We start from the raw sequence: 26,215 nt of genomic DNA on the forward strand, positions 1-26,215 counted from the left end.
TCCCTGGAGCCCCCTGCCTCACAGGGATATTTGGAAGGAAAAGAGGGGCGTCAAAGGCGGGCTTCTCCCCGAGAACCTAAAGCTATTGTCCCGATTTCCCAGGGAAGGTCTGCAGTCCCCTCTGCTTAGAGCGTTGGTCTCACTTTGCTTGGTGGAGGGTCACAGTTGCCTAGAGAAAGGCTCTGCAGCCCCAAGGCCTCCTTTGGCCTTGGCTGGGCGGGGCTCTCTGAAGCTCCCAGCCTCGCCGCTGTCCCCGCTGGGCGGCCGGCTGGCTGCGGCAGGAGGCGGGGCCACCGCGCTCCCCCTCCCCGACACTGCGGCGGTGGCAGCGCCAGCCCAGCGGCGGCCGCCTACGGGCTCGCGGAACCGGGCGGGACCTGCGCGGGGCGGGGAGGAAGGGCCGGGGCGGGGCGGCCGCGCTGGGAGCCCGCTGCTGGGGCGCCGGGCTCAGACTGGGCGGGCGCTCGGGCTGCGCGGGCTCTCGGCGGCAGCGGCAGCAGCAGCAGCAGCATCCTCTCTGCCTTTTCTTCCCTTCCGCTTCTGCTTCTTTCTTTTCCTTCTCCTCCTTTCCCCCTTCTTCCCCTGCCCCGTCCCCCCCTCAACTCCTCCGGAGGGCAAGATCCCTCCAAGTCCGTGAGCAGTGGCAGCCGCGACCGCGGGTCCGTTCTGTTACTGCGCCCAGGTAAGGGATCCGTCCTCACCTCTGGTCCCATTAGAGCGCCCGTCCTTCAGCCTCGGTCTTGGCGAGGAGGGAACCTCTGCCAGGACCAAGAGAACGAGGTTGTCTGGTCCGCTGTGACTTGGGAGCAGTGGGAGGGTGACAGACCTGTCCAGTCTCCCCCCCTGGCGGAAGCTTGGGGCCGGACCTCTCCAGGTGTCAGTACCCAGCAGCGGAGCGAGCGCTGGCACCTGGGCTCTAGATTTGTAGGAGAGCGAATGACCTTGTTAGGTACCACTTTGCAACGACTGGAAACTTGCGCCAGGTAGGATGCCTGTTTTGAGAGCTAATATTACCTGAGCTGTAGAAAGAAGGGCCGTGAACTAGACAAAGATAATGCGGAAAAGGAACTGGAAGCAGAGGATTTTTTTTTTTTTTTTTTTTTTTTTTTTTTTTTTTTTTTTTGCCCATCCAGGCACAGAGAACTGCACACTGACAGGGAGGGAGGGAGGCCTTGTCAATTTCAAACCATTTATCCCTGTAATTCCTCCAGAGACAGCTGGGAAAGGAGGACTGATACATGTTCATAATTTTAGGAAGATGAAAAATCAATGTCTGGTCGCGTTGGAGGGCGGGGCATGAAGAAATGAGTCCGGTTGAGACCTAGCTTCCACAGCCCCCCTTTCCTCTTCTTTTTAAATGATGGGGGTGGAAAACTGTATATATTGTCCATTTATTCTTTTCTTCATTTCTAAAGGCTTTCTTTGGGTAGGGTGGGGGCTACTGTGCTGACTCCCTTCCTCCCCCAACCTGTCTTTTGTTTAGGATGGAAATTTCAAGACAGAGTGTTTGAGGGGCCCAGGGAGAGGGGAGGTGTGTGTTTGGGTGGGTGGGGAGGGGGAGGGAGTAGTAAAGAGAATGGAGTCAGAAAACACCATGCTTGAAACCTGGAAATTGATGTCCTAGCACCAGGACTTCAAGATTTTGTCAGAAAATAAAAAGCTTTGGTTAGAAACAAGCTCCTTGGTGACAATTGCTGTATACCATCTGTTGTAAGACCTTAGCATAATATGCTTCCAGAACACAGACCCTTTAAAACTGAGTCAATGTGAAACCTTTTTGTTTAAATGTACATACACATATGTAAGCACACATATACAACACACATATATAACACACCGTGAACATGTTACAAAAGGGAGTAAATACTTATCGTTTTAAATTTATCTTAAAGGGTTTGGGATATTTTATGAATGAAATTTGTAATGCAAAACAAAAAAAATATTGTTGGGTGATAATATAATTTGGGATGTGAAGTAATGTTAGCAAAGCACTAACTTAAAAAAATATTTCTTTTCAATGATGGTGTGTTAGAGGAAGGACTGCAAACTGAAATTGAGGCTTGCAACCACAGTGAGGCGATGGAGAACAAAGCCTTTTATGTGAGCCACATTATGCAAAATGTCCCTCTGATGAGCTGCAGGTACCAGCCCAGTTTAAAAGCATAGCTCTGTCACCCTGTCATTTTAATGTGAGCAATTATGATTTTTTTTGGCAGTCAAAATAGATTGAATAAATAGAAACTCTTTAGAATGCTTTTGATTTTATGCCCAAGAGGAAGATTACAGCCTTCCACCTGAATGTGACAAAAACACTCCTTTAGCTGAGCAAAGTGGGTTTTGGTAGAAATCCTTTTGAATTTGTAATTTATGGGTGTTTCAATCACTTTCCTCCATGCACACAAAGCATCTCCCCTTCAAGAAAAGGTAAAAAGCATTCTTTTTCTTTCAGTACTGTTATTTGTGTGTACGTGTGAGTGTGAGTTGACAATTAATTTTCTAGTGATTTTATCTGATTTTCACAGGTTTACATCTGCTTGTCTGATTTGGATATTATCAGAGCTCTTGTGGTTCTATGATCTGTGGTATATGCTGCTTATCTGTCATTTAATTTTTTTATATTTCACAGTTTTTATGTTATTTAATTTCCAAAGATTTTTTTTATTGTTGTTGTTATTTACTTGCATCAGTGGGAAATTGCTTAACATACACCAGAACATATAAGCAATGTAAAAATTGTGCTTACATTTAAAAAATAATATTTCAAAGGCATTCATTATTTTCTTTGTTTCTCTCTTGTCTGAACCACCCACCCCTTGTTATCAAACCTGTTTCTTCCTGGCTGTGCCTGTGCTGCTTTAGGCTTCTAGTTATGTCTAGACTACCAGAAGCAGAGCCAGGATTTGTTCACTCTCTGTGACAACTCTTTCTCAGGATGACTTGTTTACAGCACCTTCTCAGGGAGGAGAGGGAGAAAGAATGTGCTGAGAGAGCATGACCCAGTGAAACTGGCAGAGCCATTACCTCATCAGAGTAGGTCCTGCAGCCTCACTGAGGGAGCAGGCATCCTCTCAGTGGAAACCAAACCCCAGAAGCACACCCATCTGGGGCAGAAGCTTTTCTCTTCCCACAGCTGCCTGCACTGATGTTGCTCTGCTGAGGTTAGAGGGATAGTTTCTCTTTTATGTGTTTCTCATCAGGGATCTTGAACTTGGTCAGAAATATGCAGCCAGAAATGAAACTTGGCACAGAATCCTCTAAGCCTGAAGGAATAATTTCATTCCTTTACCCCTTTTGGTTTAAACCAATTTGCAAATTTTCAGAATGTCAGAAAGAAGAAAAATGCTTATTGGTATATTGCTTGTTTTATGTTGAATTTTACTAGCTATTAGATAACAGACTGGACTGTTGTGCTTTTGACAAACACACTTGTACTGTTGGCATATGAAGTTAAGTAGTTATTACATTCTCTTGGGTGTGTACATGAAGGTAAGTTTGTCTCTGAAAGATGTGTCAATGTCCATGTGAGATGACCAACTTGGGGATTTTAGAATTTGAGTTTGTAACTCTGACTGTTGAATTCTTTCCAGTGCTTAATATCCTCTTGACAGATTACAATAAAGAATCTAAAATAACAGTTACAGTAGAAGATGACACTGCCCAGATCAATACTACACTCCCAAATGCTAAAAGTAGTCAATTTAGGTAAATCACTAATTAGTAAATGTATAAACCTAAAGATAACAGATCCAGCTCTTGCATTTATATAGATGTTAAAGATGCTAATAAACTCTTGCAGTCATATGTGATTATCTCAGATGTGTTAGTTCTTTTTGTTTTTTTCAGTTCTACATCTTTACTGTTGTCTTTGCCATGATCTACTACATCTAGATTTTTTCATGTAACAAAAGTATTTGTATCATTTCACTAAAATTTTTTCCCTCCTCTTTACCATTCTGTTTCATTTGTCATTTGAACATTAGACTTACTGTTTTCTAGGTGTTGTGGTTTCAGTGCTCAAACTTTCTTGGTACAAATTTGCCCTTTATCTTTCACTTAGGGGAAATTATGAGAAATGATTTTTTTTTTATTTTCTCAAAGAATTTTTAGTCCCAGGAATTGATTTCAGGCACCAAAAGCAGTTGAAAAGCTACAAATTAAGATGAAGTGCATAAAGGGCCCAAATCTGCAGGCAAGTTTGAGTGGGTGGGTGGGTGGGGTATGGAAAGATGAGTAAGGAGAGCAAAGTCTCCTCTGGTTCATGTTTGTTCCTACAGGATGAAGATGAGCTTGTGTCTGTGTTGGTGGAGAGGGGAGAAATCTGTTTTGCTTTTTACCTCAGTGTAATATTTTATTCCCTTCCTTTCCCTCATCATTGCTTTGAACAAAGACCATGGGTGCTTCCTTGTAAACATAATACAGATGCTTATTGGAAACCATTCTGTAGTGAATTAAAAATTTGAAAACAATGTGAACACAGTTGACTTTTTATGAAAAATATTTTGAATCTAATCTTTGGACTTTGAGCCTTCCTGTTGGAAAGCTAAACTATCCTTCAAGTGGTACTACTTTAAAATGATATCTTTTGCATATACATTTTAGTGGAATTTTACGGAAATTTAGGCAAAATAAAGAATTCAGAATCTTCCTTCAGTGGATTATTGCTGATTATGCTTATACTGTGGACATAGAGGAAAGGTTTAAACTCTTTGTTTTCCATTAAAACATACACCAAAGGGAGCAAATTCAAATATATGTGTTTTTACATTTTGTTGTTAACAATCCTTTTAGAGCAAATAATTTATTTTTAAGAGCACACACTACTTGATTACTTTTCTTCCCTTCGTTCTTTTCCTCTTTTCTGTCTTCCCTCTTTTCTTCTCCATTTTTCCTTTCCATTCTTTCTCCTTTTTTTCTTTTGCTGATTTCTTTTGATTTGTACTGGAGAGGGGATCTCTGATTAAGAGAAAATGAAAATACAGCCTGCTGGGTTGGTTGAAGTTGATTTTTGGTTGTATCGGTATTTCTCATTTAACATGCAGTCTTATGCTAATTTCTTTTCCTTCTCCAGGTTTCATCCCTACCATGGTACCATCTTTTCACTTATTTTTATATCTCCTAGAATTAAACAATCTTCCTTATGTGCCAACCTTTGATCATGTGCTACACCTCAAAAAGATCTTTCCAAATTAGGAAGAAATGTTACTACTTTGTTCTTCCCCCATTAATCTGTACCCAAGTTTATCCAGTGTCCATACTTTATAGATAGTTGCTCATTGCAACTGTGCCCTCATCAGCCTCCTTAGAACACTTCAGAAAATTTATGCAGGCAAAAAAAATGGTAGATCTGTACAACTAATGTTTTCAAAATGAAAAATTTGATTAACCAATTGAAATTTTATTTTTTGATTCACCTGACACCAAATAAAATAGTTCAACTATTTTTTTTTAATTTAAAAGTTAAATGGACTAGCAAAGTCATTATGTGTCATGCAGACCATTGTCTTCTTTTTATGCTAATTAGCTGATTCCACTGATATAAACCTAGGAAGTCAAGCACTGGCTACTTGGCTATTCTACTATCAATCAGTAAATGTTGAACCAAATTTATTTAGTTTCAAGTAAAGTACTTCTAATTACATTAGTCTGTACAACATTATTATTTGTCTTGAATCTAACTAAAAATGATTGAAAAAACACAACACTTGACTATCCATAAAGATATATAATCACTTAACTGTCAAGGTCTTTTAAATATAGAGAGAGATTTCTCTATTCGTTTAAGAGAATAGTCATGTCAGCATGAATCCTTTACACTTATTTATTAATGGATGTGTAGATGGCTACCTTGTTGTGCTGTTGGAGCAGTTGTTTTCACACTGCATTGCATTGTGAATGGGTGGCACTGCTACTCTATTGAATTGTAGGAAAAAATGTTTTTGTTGACTAGAAAATAATGCAGCATCATTTTGATTGACATTAAGGCAATTAAATGTATGCTCAGATTTGAAACTTTACCATTTTATTTGGGTATCATGCCTCTCTAAATTAGAATTTAGTCTTTCATAGAGTGTATGTTTTTGAGCAAGACAATACTTTATATAATGTGCTACTTAGTTTTTGTTTATGTTTACATGAGACACTGCATTCTTTTGGCCCACTACTTTCTGGCCCACTTTGTAAAACAAGAAAGTTTTTAGAATTTACTTATGCATTCTTTTCAGTTTAATATGTTATTTTGTATATAGCCAAGAAAAGATCTTGTCTTTATTTCATTGTGTGTGTGTGTGTGTGTGTGTGTGATTTATTAAGTACCCACTGAAAGCTGAATCCTCATTTTGTGTGTGTGTATGCGTGCATGTGCACATGTATGGAACTAGGGATCAAACTCATGACCTTGCACATGCCAGCCAAGCCCTCTACCTCTGAACTATATTTCTATCCCACTTTGTACTTTTTATTTTATGTCTGAACAAAAATTTGCAATCTGTAACATAATTCTTTTGCCAGGTGGAATCATAGTACTGATTAGCCTCACAACTTGGTCCACCTTCTGTGTTTCATGAAGGGCTAAAAGGTGGTGTAGTGGGGGCATTTTTGTATGTGAGTGCATGTGTGATTATTCTCTAAGACAGAGTTAGCTAATTGTGTGTGTGTGTGTGTTGTTTTCCATAGTTAAAATCAACTATTATATAATCAGTTGATTTAAAGAAAATTAAAAACTATATGATTAGATTAGGTTCCACACATGTACATCTGGTATTCAATACAATGTTACATGAAAAACAATGATACACAGAGATCATTAAAAAATCCAAGTGGTTGAATTTCATATCCAGGGTCTGATTCAACCAACTGCAGATTGAAAATATTTTTTTAAAAAATTGCATCTGTACTGAATATGTACAGACTTTTTTCTTGTCATTATACCTAAACAGTATAATATATTATACTATATTACATGTTATAAGTAATCTAGAGGTACTTAAAAGCATGTGGTAGGATGTTTGTAGATTATATGCAGATATCATACCATTTTATATGAGAGACTTTAGCATCTGCACAATTTGATATCCATGGTGTATCCTGAATCCAATCCCTTATGGATACTGGGGGACTACTGTATTACTATATTTTTCCTTTTTTGGAGCAATTTTGTCCTGATTCCATTGTTAATTATGGAAATTTTCTAAATTGAAATACTCATATTATTTTATCTTTTAAAAAGTGCAGACACTTGCTTTTATATAGAAAATGAGTTGATCTTCATTTAAATAACAGAAGCCAGAGCTGATGGAACTTTAGGAATTTTGCTGCAAAGAAAGCATTGAAAGTTGAATCCTCATGAAACAAGGAGATGACTACAACCTAGAGTTTATTTAAACAAGCTTTGCTCATCTTGTCTCAAACTGAAGCTTGCCTCATTCACAAATTTCTTGGTGAATTCTATTAGCACTGAGTGTGGACTTTGTCATTTCTTATAACATGGCCCATGATTCATCTGAGTATTTAGGGTATAATGAAAAGGAGCAGTTTCTTGTTTGTTTTTAAGTTCCTGTAGCTTTCAAACTCAATTGGTGATTTCATGAATTTTGTTTGTTTTGCTTGGAGTAGGACCATGTTAAATGAGAGTGGTCAATATCAAAATTGGAGCTTTGAATGCCTCTTACAATCCTGGACATTCTCTTTGCCTTATTTCAGCTTCTTTCCAAAGATTTTCCTGTGGATTTGTAGTAAGAACCTAAAGTTCTCCATTAAAAAACAAACTGTTATTGAAAGTGAGTAAACTGACTTTTAATAAAATATTTTCCTTTTGATTTCTAATATATTTATATTTTATATGATAGAGTAGCTCTTTGTAACCCTATTAACTAGTGGCTTAGTTGGATTAGTGCTTACATATCTGGAAAAATAAAATAATATAGTGTAATATTTTATAGTATCATTAAATATAATCTTATTAAAATTAATTTTTTAAATTGACAAGTAAAAATATGCATGTATTCTTTACTTCTGTACCTCTTCCCCATAACTAAGTAGCAGTCATTATCAAAACTTGCAAGTTACATATCAATTCGAGGATGCTTGACGAGTAATAGGGATTATCAGGAGCAAAGGCTGTGAACCTCTAGTGTACACGTAAGTAAACTGAGGCAGGGAGCAGTTTAGTGACTTCCCTGAGGTGGTTACTTGTGAATGCAGAATAGACTCAGTAATTGGAGCTCAAACTCGGAACTGACCATGAAAGACCCATCTCATTCTGACTTTCTGCTCTTATTTCTGATTGTATTTCTGTTCTTTGAGCTAAGGGTGGAGTGAGGTGGCAGTCATACCTGCCCAACTTTGTGACTCAACTGTGACTTTCACATGGATATAAAAGAGGGAGGGACTCGGAATTTTAGGGCCATTCCAACCAACTCCATGCCAGCTTCACTACTGAAAGCACCGAGACTAAATCTGATCCAGGAAACACAAGGCTCCTGCTTCAGGGCCATTCCTGTGGTTTGGATCTCTTAGGAGGGCAATTTGAACTCTAGGGATGTGTGCCCAGAAGGGGGACAGGAAAGCCAAGGAGCTTTTCTCTAGGCTTGAAGGTTAATTTGGTCTGTGTTTAAACTTGGTTCTGTGTGCAAGAGAACTCAACAAAAATAGCCAGGTTGAAATTTATTTTCTGATCTATAGCACCATGATAATTTCTCAGAAATAGCTTTCCGTGTGTTCCCCCAGCTTTGACATTTTTAGCTAGAGGAAGTGAGTGAGAGAGGCTGTGCTCCTGTGTCTGCCTGAATCCCACTTTCCTTCCTACTCTTGCCTGCCTTCCTGTTTCTCTGCCTACAACACTCCATACTTCTTTCTTTCCTCTTATCTTTTTTTTTTTTTTTTGCTTCTTCCAGGGAGACAGCAAATTAAGTAAGAATTAGGTATTGCCATGGTTACTGTGTTCAGTAGCACTACACCTGCACCCACGCTGCTTAGGCATTGTAGAGTCTTAAGTTGACAAATATTTGAAAGGCATGAAGAGAATCTTGGAGGAAAAAAATTAAGCAAAAACCATGCTTAAATATTTAAAGAGAAATGTATTCCTAGTCACTGAAAACTGAAACTATATCACTATCTAGGGAGTGAAGGAATTCTAATGTTATTCTATTAGAGAATGCCATAGACTGTGTCCTAATTCTCTAGATGAACATGTTCCATCACTCATCTGAATTGGAGTGAGATTTTTGTTTTTTTAACCACGGAGTAAATGGAACAGAATTTCATATAGTATTTCACAAACACATTGGTGAAAGAAAAAGCTATGCATACTTTTCTCTAAAGTGTCTTTAAATACAAATATAGAGGAAAACCATCTTAGTTGCACTTCAGGAATCAATATTTATGAATGCTGATCCTTTCAAGTAAACTATTCTATGCTTTTCTTGGATGTGGTTTATTTTATTTGATTGTCTGAACATTAAAATGATGTGTAAAAAATTAAATATTGAAAGCTTTTACTAAAAAAACATGCTTATGTGGAAGGATTCACTCTGATTCTCTTCCAGTTGAACATTAGGCTCATACTCTATAAGTATTTCTTATAAAATGGCCCATGATTCATCTGAGTATTTATTTAATAAGTGGTTATTGGATCCCTAATATATAGCAGGCACTTTTCTGAGTGTGGAAGATACCAGGAATAAGCATACAAGTCCTGCCCTCGTAGAACTAACATGAACTAACATAGAACTAACATGCCTCATGAGACAGAATTGAGAAGTAAAATAAATAAATAAATAAATAAATAAACAAACATTTCAGATACAAATGCTAAAAGAAATGTACCAGAGAGTATATGCGGGAGCTTGACTTTGGTGGGATGGACTACCTTTAGAGGCAAGAGTAAAGAAGACTGGTGAGCCATGGGATATTTGAGTTTCCAGTAAGAAGGAATAACCTCAAAGCAGAAGAAACACAGCGTATTTGAGAAGCAGAAAGAATAATGCCATTAGAGTCTAATGAACCTGGTAGACAATAGTAGGACAGCAGATAAGAGCAGAAGGCTGGTGCCAGACCACCTGTGTCCCCTTAGTCACAATGAGGAAGATGACTTTTATTTGACTTCCAGTGCACTCTAATTTTGGAGGTTATAAAAGCAAATGTTTTTTGAGAACCTCATAAAAGCTTTTGAAGATTAATTATGTCTTCTAAATCCCTCTAGGTTGATCTGTGTCTTATTCAATAATGTGTTAAATCACAAGAGAGGAATAATTTAGAAAATCAGAAATCGATGGTAGACAGGAATAGACATCTGTTAACTTGATCTAATGTGATGTTATGGACATATGTAGCTCAAATTATATTGTTTTCTTCAGTTCTTGGAGAATTACGTGTTCGATTAATTTTGACCATTTACAATCTTTTTGTTTTTACCCCAAACTAAGTTTTAATTTAATGGGTTCAATTCTCAGCACCACATATAAATAAATGAATACAATAAAGGTCCATCAACAACTAAATATACATAAATATATACATAAATATATATGTGTGTGTATATATATATATATATATATATATATATATATATATTTAAAAAGCAACATGAATAGAAAAGTATAAATCCACATTTGAGAAAAGAAGTCACAAAAATAATTCCATTTTCCGTATGAATGTGTTCACTGGCTATTTCCCCACAGCATGCTTAGTTGCAAACCAAGTCAGGTGCCAGGTAGCAATCAATATGATACTTGAAGTGTATAAATAAGTAACAGCAGTTTATGCATTTTGCTCCTTAAAAGCAATGATCTAAATCTCCTGAGAATTTTGTAAGTGAACTGGACCAATTTCATGATGATGTTGGATCATCTGTGAGATTAATAGTCAATGTACTTCTTCATGCACACATTGCTTATACTAAAATATTTAACACACTTCTCAGTTATTTGCAGACTTAGTGTCATGCTCCATTGAATTTAGCATTAAGCACAGTTTTCCAGACTTTTGATTGATGGTACTTTTGGCATCTTTTAAAGCTGTTTACTTTTCCTCAGTGTAGCTTTAATAGAAAACAAAACTAATTTTTATTTCTTCGTGTAATGTTATCTACTGGTCATTTTCAAAATATCACATGATTTAGGATAAGTTAGTATTTCAGTTTAAAATGAAGTGTTGGAGTACTGTTGGTTTTTGTTTGAGCTTCTTTTCTTGACTTCCATTTTAGTTTGTTTTTATGATTATTTATGATGTACATTACTTTAATTTGGAGCCATTAGATATATTAATACATTACCAAACTTGCAGTAACTCTAGTTAAATATTAAAAATATGAATAACAGTTCACCAAATATTTCAAATATATATTAACCTCTGAATGGCATTCTTGGATATTGGTATCATTATTTATATTATGGATATTGAGATATCATTAAACATTAAATGTAGAGTAAAATGTTATATCAAAGGATTGATGAAAGTGGTTTAAGAAGAAACACAGTAATTAATTTCCTTTTATATGTATAATACCAGGTATATAGCATATTGCTCTCCTCTAGTTGACACTAGTGTAAAAAGAATATAATGCATAATAAGATAAATGGTGAAGAATAGTAGGTCCTGAAAGTATTAAGCGAATTCAGAGGGGGGAAATTTGTTACCATGTGCAGAAGTCAAAAAAAGCCTGATGTGGAAAATGGCATGTGGAGTGGGATTCATAAGTGGCTGGGTTTGGAAAAGCACCCAGATAGGAGGACAGTAGCAGAAGCAAAGACACAGAGGTGACAATGAGCAAAGCTAATTAGACCACCAGCAATGGAGGGCTCCTTTTGGAGAAGAGTGGCATGAATAGATAGTCTTAGATTTGTAGAGGTCCTTAAATACTGGGTATGGTAGGAGTTTGGGTTTTATCAAAAGGCCTTCTGATCAGTGAAGGATTTCAACCTGGAGAATGGCAGGAGCCATGTGATGTATTAATGATTAGCAAGACAAATGTGAGGGGCCACAGCAGTTTAGGCCTAGAATTTCTACAGATGGTGTGGTATGGGGATCCATCCTGCTTTAGAGAGGGAGGCTGAGGGACTTATTTGGAGGTACAGTTGCAGACATTTTCACATACAATGAAGAAAATATCCATGCCATAGAATGGAGATGTGTGATGGTGATGGAGATGAGGCATGGAAAGACAGACTGACTTGAGGAAACCAAAAGAATTGGAAGCCATGTAGAGGTGTGGTCAGGAGGTGAGTAATGGAAGCTCCTTTGGAGTTGTGTTATGTGCATGCAAAATGTGTATTTTTAAAAGAAGATTGGCCATGGGAAAAAAAGCAAAAGGATAAAGACTAATTTTTCTTCCATTTGACCTTCAGACTGTAATTTGCCAACCTCTGACATATATTGTCATGTTTGAACCTGAATCCAGAAAATGTCCTTGATGTTATAAGAACCTTGCTCTTAAAAGTTCACAAATAGGTGAAACCCAAGTAAAAACAATTGTCAGGGATTTATTTTCAAGAAGATGTGTGTGTGTGTGTGTGTGTGTGTGTGTGTGTGTGTGAGCATAGTAGAAACTGGAGACCTTTACCTAAGCCACTAGCTTGTTTTTATTATATGGGCACTGGTTTTATTTCCATTTTTTACTTATCCTCTAGTAGTCTCAGAATAAAATTGTGCCCCACTTCCAGTAACTATGTAGAGCTTACGTTATTCATTTCACATAGTAAGGTTCTCACGCTTTGTTTTCTTGCTTATGACTTTTCCTGATCCTAATTTCTTTGAATCTTCTTCAGAACAAAGTCAGATATAAAAAGCTGTATTCTATATTTTCCTCAGAGACCCACTTTGAAAGAACTTGTGACCAGAGCAACTCCTACTTTCCAGGAGAGAAAGTGGCATGGCCTGGCATTTTCAACCATCAAGTTAGGGCAGATGGCATTGCTGTTTTTCTGTTTCCACAACTGAAAGCATTTTCCAAAAAATAGACTAGCTTTTGTGTGCATATCCTATTAGAGAGCATTTCCTAAATCTATTATCCTTTTCTGCTAAAAAAAAAAAAAAGAAAAAGAAAGAAAAGAAAAAGATGGAGTGGATTTCTTGTTTCTGAACTCTCCCCTCTAACTGTTGTCAAATGTTTTTTTTATTTTTTTAAAAAAATATATTACACATTAAAAAGCATTGATTTTTAATTTTTTCCTGGGTTTTATTTTTTTTTTAAATACATGACAGCAGAATGCATTATAATTCTTATTACACATATAGAGCACAGTTTTTCATCTTTATATATAAAATATGTTCACGCCAATTCATGTCTTTATACATGTACTTTTTTTTGCATTACAATTCTTATTAACATATATATCACAATTTTCATATCTCTGTTTGTAAATAAAATAGGTTGACACCCAATTCGTGTCTTCATAGTGTACTTTGGATAATGATGTTCATCACATTCCACCATCCTTGCTAATCCCCTGCCTCCTCCCTATTTCTCCCTCCCTTCTTCCCTATCTAGAATTCATCTATTCCTCCCATGTTCCCCCTCCCTATCCCAGTATAAGTCCACCTCCTTATATCAGAGAAAACATTTGGCATTTGTTTTGTTTTTTTTTGGGGGGGGGGGGAATTGGCTAACTTCACTTAGCATTATCTTCTCCAACACCATCCATTTACCTGCAAATGCCATGATTTTATTCTCTTTTTTGCTGAGTAAAATTCCATTGTGTATATATGCCACATTTTTTTATCTGTTCATCCACTGAAGGGCATCTAGATTGGCTCCACAGTTTAGCTATTGTGAATTGTGCTGCTATAAACATTGATGTGGCTGTGTCCCTATAGTATAGTATGCTGTTTTTAAGTCCTTTGTGTATAGTCCGAGGAGAGGGATAGCTGGGTCAAATGGGGGTTTCATTCCCAGATTTCCAAGGAATCTCCATACTGATTTCCATATTGGCTGCACCAATTTGCAGTCCCACCTTATTCAGCCCTCAGGATTTCAGTGGTCCTGGAAGGAAGATGCTAAGATCCAAATATATTTTCTCTTTTATGAATGAATGATCATGGAAATATTCTGGGGATTAGAATTCAAATATTAAGCCCTATTCACTTTCTCTCCAGAATGCTTTATGTGAAAACTGAAATATAGGACTCATGATATAAGGAAATATGAGTTTTGATTTTTTTGTTGTTGTTTTATATGCTCTTGCATGCAATGGGTCTGTTGCCTTTAAATGTTAATAATGGGTAGGTGGTGTTAATACAGTGGAACTAAATAATCAGACTAATTTTGATGTCTCATTAAATTAATAGTGAAATAATTTGTTTGACTCTTTCAGAACTGGTATAATGGACAAAAGATTTCGCCACATTATCACTGCTTGGAAAACAAATGTGATCAATCTTATGTGTCTTGATAATGATTCGAAAATATAATTAATCAAGGGGAGTAGCATGGAATATGAAAGTGTTCTTTAAAAGTTAAGAAAAATGGAGAAAATAATGTTATTCAAGAAAATGGTATGTCAGGAAGTCCCCGGTGGTTCATTCCACCTTATTTGCACTTGTATTTGAGATTTGTGTTTTATCTAAAATCGTTTTGTGCAGCATAGAATCAAAGAGAATTGAAAATTAAAACAAGTTGCCTTTTAACCAGCTTGGAACATAGAGAAAATGCTGTGATTGACCATAGGTTTAGTCAGAACCAAATTTCAACAACAACAACAAAATCCCTGCCCATTAGAATATACAAAGTAATTCAAATATTAGAAAAAGGACAGGAATAGAAATTATTGTTACTTATAATGAAACAATGTCATCATGTTTTGCTAAAGTAACAAAAAGATCAAAACTCATATTTCCTTATACCATGAGTCCTATATTTCAGTTTGGAGTGAGAAAACATCATAAAGCATTCTGGAGAGAAAGGAAACAGGGCTTAATATCTGAATTCAAATCCCCAGAATATTCCCATGATCATTCATTCATAAAAGAGAAAATACACTTGGATTCTAGCATCTTCTTTCCAGGACCATGAAGTCATGATGTCATGAAGGCTGAATAATTTTTTTTTTTTTTTGAGAGAGAGAGGGGAGAGAGAGAGAGAGAGAGAGAGAGAGAGAGAGAGAGAGAGAGAGAGAGAGAGAGAGAGAGAGAGAATTTATTAATATTTGTTTTTCAGTTTTAGGTGGATGCAACATCTTTATTTTATTTTTATGTGGTGCTGAGGATCAAACCCAGCACCCTGTGCATACCAGGTGAGCGTGTTACCATTTGAGCCACATCCCCAGCCCCCTGAATAAGGTTTTAAAAGACATTTATGACAACAGTTAGGGGGGAGAGTTCCGAAGCAAGAAATCCACCCCATTTTTTCTTCTTTTCACATTTTCTTTTTTAAAATTTGCTTTGAATCTCATAGAATATATATATATTTTTTTTTCAATGTGTGTGTATGTATATATATATCAGAAAACATATTTGTGGAAGCAGTCTGCAACTAAAGATGTAAATAGAGTATGCATATTTAACTTTGTACATCTTATTTATTATTTTAAGATTTTTTCTGAATGTAAAAAATAGTTTAGGATTATTTTTAACATCACAAAACATTTCAAAAACATAAGAGCAGTCACTGGACATTTTGCAACAAAGTAAGTAATTGTGACTTTGTATCTTGTGATAAAATACAGTTTTTTGTGTTAATAACTCCACTGGTTTTATTTAGCATTCTTTTATAGAAATATAATTGAGAAAGGTCATAGAACAATAGCAAATACCCTGCCCTAATTCTTATGCACCTCAGAGGTTCTTATACATGAAGAGAAGGAACATATCTGTATAGAGAATCTCCTCTCATTGCTGAGCTCAGGAGCCTGGTTTAGACCAATCCACGTCTGGAAAATACTTCTGCTCAGACAAGAGCTATTAACTTAAACAGAGTGGCATTTATTCATTCCATTTATGGACTCATTTCAGAGCCCTCAAGGTGGGGTGAAAACTAAATTTACCCCAAGTTCTCTGCTGGTCAGATATATTATTGCATATCATCTTCATAAAATCCAGGTGTGTAGGTATCCAACATGCATGATGTAGTTACCACAAAAACAACATTTCAAATTGGGGGTAATAATATGACACAATTATTGCTTATAATCTAACTGAATCATAGAAAGAATTAGACATCCCACTGGAAAGGTCTATACCAACTTTAATAAGAATTTCATCTTAAACTTAAAAAATGCTAGGCACACAGGGGTGGGAATGTAGCTCAGTTGGTAGAGTACTTACCTTGCCTGCATAAGGCCCTGGTAAGTACTCTACCTGCAGAAGCACCACCACACACACAAAAAAAAAGTTAGGCACACAAATACTGCATGATTTCATTCATATGTGGAATACAAAAAGTTGTTCTCAGCCTAGCATATGTGAGGTATTGGGTTCAATCATCATAAAAAATAAATGAATAAAATTACCACATAAATAAAATAAATGTATTGTGTCCATCTACAACTAAAAATATTTTTTAAAAAAAGTAGAATGGTGATCACCAGAGGCTGAGAGGTTGAGGTCAGGGGCTAAAGTAACAGGCTGGGGAGAGGCTGGCCAAAGGATATAAAATGACAGAATAAGTTCAAGGTTCAAGAGATCCACTGTATAGCATGGTCGCTATAGTTGATGATGATATACTGTGTTCTGGAAGAGTGCTAGCAGACTGGATGTGAAATATTCTTACCACGAAAATGTGAAGTGGTGCATGTTCATTAGCTAGATTCAACATTCTCATAGGCTATATGTACTTTAAGGCATCTTGTACATGGTCCATACATACAATTTTATTTCTCCTCTTCAAGAAATAATTTTGAAACATTTAAATGATCTACTGATTTTTATTCTGTTACTGCTTAAGTTAATAAAAGTTAAAAGTTAAACATTTGAACTCATGCCCAAATATTATGATGACTCATTATTGAATGTCTATAAATAAAGTGTCTTCTGTATTTCTGAGGTTAAAGAGGATCAAATGTAAAGCAGAGGCAAATCATACTGTGATTACTTTCTGTAACTCCAGCTGTATTCTTTACTGCTATTTCTGGGAGCTTCCATTGTTGCTATTTTGTCATTTATAGAACTATACACTTGATCACATTGGCACATGATTTTTAAGGTCTGTATCTGTTAATGTCTATACTTGTTTGGACAAGATGTCCAATAGATGTGTATGTGTATAAAAATGTATGATATGTATACATGTGCATCTATAGCTTACAAAGAGCAATTTGTCAAAGCATAGGCTCATAAAGGAAGTATATAAAAAAAAAACTAAGTCTAAACTAAACCATGACCTCCTTGGCCCTGGTTTCATTATTTTTAAAATGAGGATCGGTGCCAGAAGGTCTCTCAAGTTTTTCATTTTGTTTTTGCTTCACATTTAAGAATCTGGGAGTCCAATTAGAGCTGTCTTTTATGATAAAGATTTCTGGTTTCTCAGGGACTGAAAAAAAACGAGAATAAAATATTCACATTCCACATGCCACAATTGTAGTTCCAAAAAAAAAAAAGAGGAAAGATTGATGTGTTTAATATATATAGGGTTGTTGATCACAATGGGTCACAGCAGCCATTTGTGAACATTTGGAAACTAAGCAGTCATCACCCTTTATGAACATGGAGCTGAGCAGTTCACTAGATTATGTCCATGTTCAGTTATCCCAGCCATTGGGACTGGGATACAGGACCTGGATAGATATAGGTAATGTGCTATTGTCTTTATCTGGAAGAGAATTTTTTTTATTGATTATTTAAAACATTACATAGCTCATGATATATCATCTTTCATACATTTGACTCAAATTGGGTTTTGAACTCCCATTTTCACCCCAAATACAGATTGCAGAATCACATCTGTTACATATTCACATTTTTACATAATGCCATATTAGTGACTGTTGTATTCTGCTACCTTTCCTATCCCCTACTATCCCCCCTCCCCTCTCCTCCCCTCCCATCTTCCCTCTCTACCTCCTCTGCTGTTGTTCAATTCTCTCCCTTTTTTTCCCTCCCCCTTGCCCGTCATAACCTCTTATAATTTTATGTATCATTGAAGATCTCCTAACATTTCCATATGCTTTCCCTTCTCTCTCCCTTTCTTTCCCCCCATTCGTCTTTGTTTACTGTAGTCTTTTCCTCATGCTCTTCCTTCCTGTTCTGTTCTTAGTTGCTCTCTTTATATCAAAGCAGACATTTGGCATTTGTTCTTTAGGGCTTGGCTAGCTTTGCTTAGCATAATCTGCTCTAATGCCATCCATTTCCCTGCAAATTCTATGATTTTGTCATTTCTTAGTGCTGCATAATACTCCATTGTGTATAGATGCCACTTTTTTTTTTTATCCATTCATCTATTGAGGGGCATCTAGGTTGGTTCCACAGTCTAGCTATTGTGAATTGTGCCGCTATAATCATTGATGCAGCCGTATCCCTATAGTGCGCTCTTTTAAGGTCCTCAGGGAATAGTCCGAGAAGTGCGATAGCTGGGTCAAATGGTGGATCCATTCCCAGCTTTCCCAGGAATCTCCATACTGCTTTCCAAATTGGCCTCACCATTTTGCAGCCCCACCAGCAGTGTATAAGTGTACCCTTTTCCCCACATCCCCACCAACACTTATTGTTGTTTGACTTCATAATGGCTGCCAATCTTACTGGAGTGAGATGGTATCTTAGGGTGGTTTTGATTTGCATTTCTCTGATTGCTAGAGATGGTGAGCATTTTTTCATATACTTGTTGATTGATTGTATGTCCTCCTCTGAGAAGTGTCTGTTCAGGTCCTTGGCCCATTTGTTGATTGGGTTATTTGTTATCTTATTGTTTAATTTTTTGAGTTCTTTGTACATTCTGGATATTAGGGCTCTATCGGAGGTGTGGGGGGTAAAAATTTGTTCCCAGGATGTAGGCTCTCTAGTTACCTCTTTTATTGTTTCTCTTGCTGAGAAAAAACTTTTTAGTTTAAGTAAGTCCCATTTGTTTATTCTTGTTATTAACTCTTGTGCTATGGGTGTCCTATTAAGGAATTTGGAGCCCGACCCCACAATATGTAGATCGTAGCCAACTTTTTCTTCTATCAGACGCAGTGTCTCTGATTTGATATCTAGCTCCCTGATCCATTTTAAGTTAATTTTTGTGGATGGTGAGAGAAAGGGATTCAATTTCATTTTGTTGCATATGGATTTCCAATTTTCCCAGCACCATTTGTTGAAGATGCTATCCTTCCTCCATTGCATGCTTTTAGCCCCTTTATCAAATATAAGATAGTTGTAACTTTGTGGATTAGTCTCTGTGTCCTCTATTCTGTACCATTGGTCCACCTGCCTGTTTTGGTACCAGTACCATGCTGTTTTTGTTACTATTGCTTTGTAGTACAGTTTGACCTCTGGTATCGCTATACCTCCAGATTCACACTTCCTGCTTAGAATTGCTTTTGCTATTCTGGGTCTTTTGTTTTTCCATATGAATTTCATGATTGCTTTGTCTATTTCTACAAGAAATGCCGTTGGGATTTTGATTGGCATCGCATTAAACCTGTAGAGAACTTTGGGTAATATTGCCATTTTGATGATGTTAGTTCTGCCTATCCATGAACAGGGTACATTTTTCCATCTTCTGAGATCTTCTTCTATCTCTCTCTTTAGGGTTCTGTAGTTTTCATTGTATAAATCTTTCACCTCTTTTGTTAGGTTGATTCCCAAATATCTTATTTTCTTTGAGGATATTGTGAATGGAGTGGTTTTCCTTATTTCCATTTCAGAGGTTTTGTTGCTGATATACAGGAATGCCTTTGATTTATGTGTGTTGATTTTATAACCTGCCACTTTGCTGAATTCATTTATTAACTCTAGCGGCTTCTTTGTAGACTCTTTTGGGTCTGTTAAGTATATTATCATGTCATCCGCAAATAGCGATAATTTAATTTCTTCTTTTCCTATTTTTATGCCTTTAATTTCTTTTGTCTGTCTAATTGCTCTGGCTAGTACTTCGAGAACTAAATTGAATAGAAGTGGTGATAGAGGGCATCCCTGTCTTGTTCCAGATTTTAGAGGGAATGCCTTCAGTTTTTCTCCGTTTAGGATGGTGCTAGCCTGAGGTTTAGCATATATAGCTTTTACAATGTTGAGGTAAGTTACTGTTATCCCTAGTTTTTCTAGTGTTTTGAACATAAAGGGATGCTGTACTTTGTTAAATGCTTTTTCTGCATCCATCGAGATGATCATATGGTTCTTGTCTTTAAGTCTATTGATGTGGTGAATAGCATTTATTGATTTCCGTATATTGAACCAGCCTTGCATCCCAGGAATGAATCCAACTTGATCATGGTGCACAAGTTTTCTGATATGTTTTTGTATTCGATTCGCCAGAATTTTATTGAGAATTTTTGCATCCAAGTTCATTAGAGATATTGGTCTGTAGTTTTCTTTCTTTGAAGTATCTTTGTCTGGTTTTGGGATCAAAGTGATGTTGGCCTCATAGAATGAATTTGGAAGAGCTCCTTCTTTTTCTATTTCTTGAAATAGCTTGAAAAGTATTGGTATTAATTCTTCTTTGAAGGTTTTGTAGAACTCCACTGTATACCCATCTGGTCCAGGGCTTTTCTTGGTTGGTAGTCTTTTGATGGCTTCTTCTATTTCTTCCTTTCTTATTGGTCTGTTTAAATTGTGTGTGTCTTCCTGTCTCAATCTGGGCAGATCATATGCCTTAAGAAGTTTATTGATATCTTCACTATCTTCTATTTTATTGGAATATAGGGTTTCAAAATACTTTCTAATTATCTTCTGTATTTCTGTAGTGTCTGTTGTAATATTGCCTTTTTCATCCCGTATGTTAGTAATTTGAGTTCTCTCTCTTCTTCTTTTCGTTAGCATGGCTAAGGGCTTGTCTATCTTATTTATTTTTTCAAAGAACCAACTTTTAGTTTTATCAATTTTTTCAATGGTTTCTTTTGTTTCAATTTCGTTGATTTCTGCTCTAATTTTAATTATTTCTTGTCTTCTACTACATTTGCTGTTGTTTTGCTCTTCCTTTTCTAGGTTGTTGAGGTGTTGTGTGAGTTCATTTATTTGTTGTTTTTTTCGTTTTTTGAGGTAAGAACTCCAAGAAATGAATTTCCCTCTTAAAACTGCTTTCATTGTGTCCCATAGATTCCGGTATGTTGTGTCTGTATTATCATTTGACTCTTAAGAATTTTTTCATCTCCTCCTTTATGTCTTCTATAACCCATTGATCATTCAATAACATATTGTTCATTTTCCATGTGATGTAGGATTTTTCCTTCCTTCTTTTATCATTGATTTCCAATTTCTTTCCATTATGATTAGATATGGTGCATGGTATTATCTCCATGCCTTTATATTTACTAAGAGTTGCCTTATGGCGTAATATATGGTCTATCTTTGAGTAGGATCCATGTGCTGCTGAGAAGAACATGTATCCACTTGATGATGGTTGATATATTCTATATATGTCGGTTAAGTCTAGGTTATTGATTGTGCTGTTGAGTTCTATAGTTTCTTTATTCAGTTTTTGTCTAGAGGATCTGTCTAATGGCGAGAGCGGTGTGTTGAAGTCACCCATAATTATTGTGTTGTGGTCTATTTGACTCTTGAACTTGAGGAGAGTTTGTTTTATGAACGTTGCAGCTCCATTGTTTGGTGCATACAAATTGATGATTGTTATGTCTTGTTGGTGGATGGTTCCTTTTAACAGTATATAGTGTCCTTCTTTATCCTTCTTGATTAATTTAGGTTTGAAGTTGATTTTATTCGATATGAGTATGGTCACTCCTGCTTGCTTCCGAGGGCCATGTGAGTGGTATGATTTTTCCCAACCTTTTACCTTCAGCCTGTGTATGTCTTTTCCTATCATATGAGTCTCCTGAAGGCAGCATATTGTTGGATTTGTTTTTTTGATCCAGGTTACTAGCCTATGTCTCTTGATTGGTGAGTTTAGGCCATTAACATTTAAGGTTACAGTTGAGATATGATTTGTACTTCCAGTCATGCTTCTTTATTTATTTATTTTAGTTTGGCTAGTTTTACTTTTTGGTTATTTTCCTCCCCCTTTACTGAGATACCTCCTGCTGTTAGTTTTGGGCACTATTTTTCAATTCCTCTTCTTGTAGTGTTTTGCTCAAAATGCTTTGCAGAGCTGGTTTTCTTGCTGCGAATTCTTTTAGCTTTTGTTTATCATGAAAGATTTTAATTTCATTGTCAAATTTGAAGCTCAATTTTGCTGGATACAGTATTCTTGGTTGGAATCCATTATTTTTCAGCGTTTGAAATACATTGTTCCAGGATCTTCTCGCTTTCAAAGTCTGTGATGAGAAATCGGTCGTTAACCTAATTGGTTTACCCCTGAATGTAATCTGCCTCTTTTCTCTCGTAGCTTTTAATATTCTCTCCTTGTTCTGTACGTTGGCTATCTTCATAATTATATGTCTTGGAGTTGGTCTATTATGGTTTTGAATGTTTGGGGTCCTGTAGGCTTCCAGGATTTGGCAATCCATTCCATCTTTCAACTCTGGGAAGTTTTCTAGAATTATTTCATTTAATATGCTGTCCATTCCTTTGGTTTGAATCTCTGTGCCTTCTTCTATCCCTATGACTCTCAAATTTGGTTTTTTTATGACATCCCATATCTCTTGAATAGATTGCTAGTGGGATTTAAGCATCTTTTCTGTGTTGACTATATTCTTTTCAAGTTGATAAACCTTGTCTTCGTTATCTGATGTTCTGACTTCTACTTGATCAAGTCTATTTGTAATATTCTCGTTTGAGTTTTTAATTTGGTTTATAGTTTCCTGCAATTCTAGGATTATTGTTTGATTTTTTTTTTAAGATCTCTATCTCCTGGTAGAGCTTGTTCTTTGCCATTTGAATTTGTTTGTTTAATTCATTTTCAAAATATAATTTTATTTCTTGGACTTGCTGTCTCATGTCTTCTCTAATATTCCTTTCCATTCGAGTTAGGTATGCCTTGAGTTCTTTCCCTATCCCTGCTTCTGATGTTTCTATGTCCTCCTGTAGAATTGAGTTGTCTTGCATTGTTTGTAATCCTTTTTTCCCTTGTTTTCTCATGTTGTCCACGTTACTTTCCAGCTCTATTTGATTGTCGTGTTTCTGCTCTCTTCTATAGATTTGTTTTGTTTCTGTATTACTCTGATGTCTCTCCTTTGTGTTGTTAAACTATGCCTGCTAACGTGGATTCCACTGGGAAGGAATTCCCATGTCCGAGCTCCAGTGACGACACTACTCTGCTATGACGGGCCCCAGTCTCCTTGCCGGGGTGTCCTAATGGGGGGGTGTGACTGGACTGTCTCTGTTTGGTTTCAGCTCCTGGTCGCGGCAGGCGGGCGGTCTCCAGCCGCCCAGTATCACAGGCCGCGGGCAGGTGATCAGTCACCAGCGGACAGGTGTTCTCCTACCACCCAGTTACGCGGGCAGTGGGTGAACTGTCGCCGGCGGGCCTGCAGTTTCCAGCCGCCCAGTCGCGAGGGCCTTGCCTCTAGTCCCCTGGTTTCTCCTGCTAGTCTTGGTTTCTCCTGCTAGACCAGATTTCCCCTGAGTGATGGTTCTCGGCAGTTCAAACTGTACTCTGGGTGTGGAGGGTGGCTATTGGGAACCCCGGCACTCTATTGTTTTGTTTCCCTTGTGGGGGATAGAACTGTACTGCTTCCTTCCCCGTCTGAAATCCCGTACTCAGCCCGGGGGTCAGTGCGGGCTTGGCTGGCGGGATTCCACCGTGTAGTGTCTCCCTGCTTGCTAGTTAATCCCTTCTCTGCAGCGCCACGCCTTCTGTAGCCGAGGGGCAGGCCGCACGAATCAGACCTGGAAGAGAATATTAATGAAAATAAAATTTTACAGACCCTCATTCATTTTATGGTTTTTATAGTCTACACACAATAATTTATCATGCTAAATTAAAAATTATTTCATTATGATATGTGTAGATTTATTCCTGTAGATCATTGTATGTAGGCTATATATACTTCATATAATACTTTACTCTTTAAATATTTACATTTAAAAATTCAGTAATTAAATTTTTAAGGTGGGAACATGGCACCAAAGTCACCATATAATTCTTGTTTGTTTCTTTGTCTGGTACCTACAAGAATATTTTATTCTTACTTATTCACCACAATATCCCTACTGTGAAGAAAATTGTGTGAATGAAGGGATGGTCAATACATATTTTAAATAGATGAATGAATAATTCTATAGAAATTTTGGGGTATCCCAAATTATTTTTCAAAACTTGTTTCATTCTATATCAAGAAAGAAAATGGTGATTCCTCCTTTTGTGGTAGTAAAATCTGAAGGAATCAACACTGTCTCTCTCTTTCACTTTTTTTTTTAATAAAATACACAACCTTTTCCTTTGTTAAGACACAGAAAGTTTATAATTCTGCCCTCTTACTGAGACCTTGAACATGTCATTTGACTGGGCTTCAATTTCTTAATCTACAGATCTAAGGGATTAAATTTCTCTGAGTCAGCTTCACATCCTGTGGTTATTTGGAAAGGCATTGCATTAATTCACACTTTCATACAAATAAGTTAGTCATCCTACTTAGCTGTTCTGCAAACCTGCAGCACTTGGAATTTTGAACAGGTGCATTTTTATTAGGGAAAGCTGGATGTCATTAGAAGAAGATTAGAATTATGAGGTGCCTTTCAGAGGAAAAAATTATTCATTGCGAGCATCTATTTTATATTCAGCAAACTGTATTAAAAACCAATTAAAAGCCATCTACTGTGATTAGCCATGTTTTCGGTACAAAGAGAAAGACAAGACTGTGTCTTTACTTTCCAGAAGCTTTTTATCAAATTGAGGAAGGCAGTCAGGTCCCATCCTTTGGGCAACTAAACAGACTGTAAATAAACACTTAGCTTATCACTATTTACCTGTTTTAAAAGATCTGGGGGAGAAAACATGTGATAACCCTTTCATGCCTGCTGAGTCTTACAAAGTGATAAATGATGGCTTATAGTCATCACGCATTGAAGTGTGGTGATTTTAACACCCAAACACTATCAGAGTTGTTTGTAAAATATAGGAGACAAGTCTTTGAGAAAAGACAGAACTGCAAATACTTTGCAGACAACATTCACCCTTCTGGTAATGGATATCATTTTTAAAAGAATAAGGAACTCTTTTTGAAAGAAATATTTTGTAATTGAAAGGGAATCAAATGTTTTTACTCATTGATGTACATGATACTATGCTTTATTTCTTTGTGTAGTGAGTCTTAAAACTATCCATCAGACTTACTATGGGGAGACATCTCATAAAACCTTTAAATTTTTTGTTGTGTACAGATGATCTACAAATGCCTATTAAAATTTTCTGGGAACATCTTCCACTTCAAGTATAAGTCCTTGAGGGACATGATGATTTGGAAAAGAAAGGATGAAGGAGATGTGACCAAATAATTTATTATACAGCTTTTTAAAGTGGAGGCCCGCTGTTTTGGAACTAGAATTAAAATGTAAATTATCAAAGGGGAATGAATAATGAGAACCATTTTTAAAAAAGTGCCAAGTGCAATGAGAAGAAGAAAAGCATTTAAGATTTCTTACTATGCATAAATCAGAAGATTGATGGGAAAGGCTTGGCAGGAAGGGATTTATAAGGCACTAAGTGGACACAACCCTCAGATTGTCCAGGATACTGGGCAGTTGAATTAACTGAGAAATAGACGTTCAATTTTGCTGGGCCTGGATACAAATCCCAATAGAATTTAGGCAGTCACTGTATCAACACCCTCAGAGGACTTTAAATTGAACCACAGTGCTAGTAACATAAGTTGCATTTCAATCCGTGTGGTTTTATGAATCAAAATAGAGTTCTTTTAGTACAATGCAAATAGTGCCATGTGGGAACAAAATAGAAAGATTATGTATGAGGTTGGTCAGGATTTTCTATAATAATCATAGGAATAAAACCTATGAAAGCTTTCAAACCCAAGAATTTTCACAAATAAGTAGTTTCTGTTGTATTTTTGTTCAAATTTAAGTGCTTTATAAAGGTCGAAATGTTCTAACTGGGGTACACATAAGTCTGTTCATATTAAATCCTAATATTTAATGTCAATCAGACATTACAATTCCGAAGGGAAGAAAGGAAATGCTAATGAGGAAACGAACTGTAAATATATTTACATGGCTAGTATATACCTCTGTAGGTTTTTGCACAAATAAA

At 36.7% G+C, this 26,215-nt stretch overlaps 1 protein-coding gene across 5 annotated transcripts in view; it reads left to right on the forward strand.

Moving 5' to 3' along the window:
* Positions 1–397: 397 nt before the first annotated feature.
* Positions 398–26,215, forward strand: part of MAP2 (microtubule associated protein 2) — a 290,513-nt gene continuing 264,695 nt past the window's right edge. For all 5 annotated transcript variants that reach the window (XM_081260559.1, XM_081260555.1, XM_081260556.1 and 2 more), the window contains exon 1: positions 398–682. The gene's annotated coding sequence lies outside the window, so the exon portion shown is untranslated. The remainder of the gene's footprint in view (positions 683–26,215) is intronic.

Source organism: Spermophilus citellus (genome assembly GCF_964194105.1).
Source record: "Spermophilus citellus genome assembly, chromosome: 11".
NCBI lineage: Eukaryota > Metazoa > Chordata > Mammalia > Rodentia > Sciuridae > Spermophilus > Spermophilus citellus.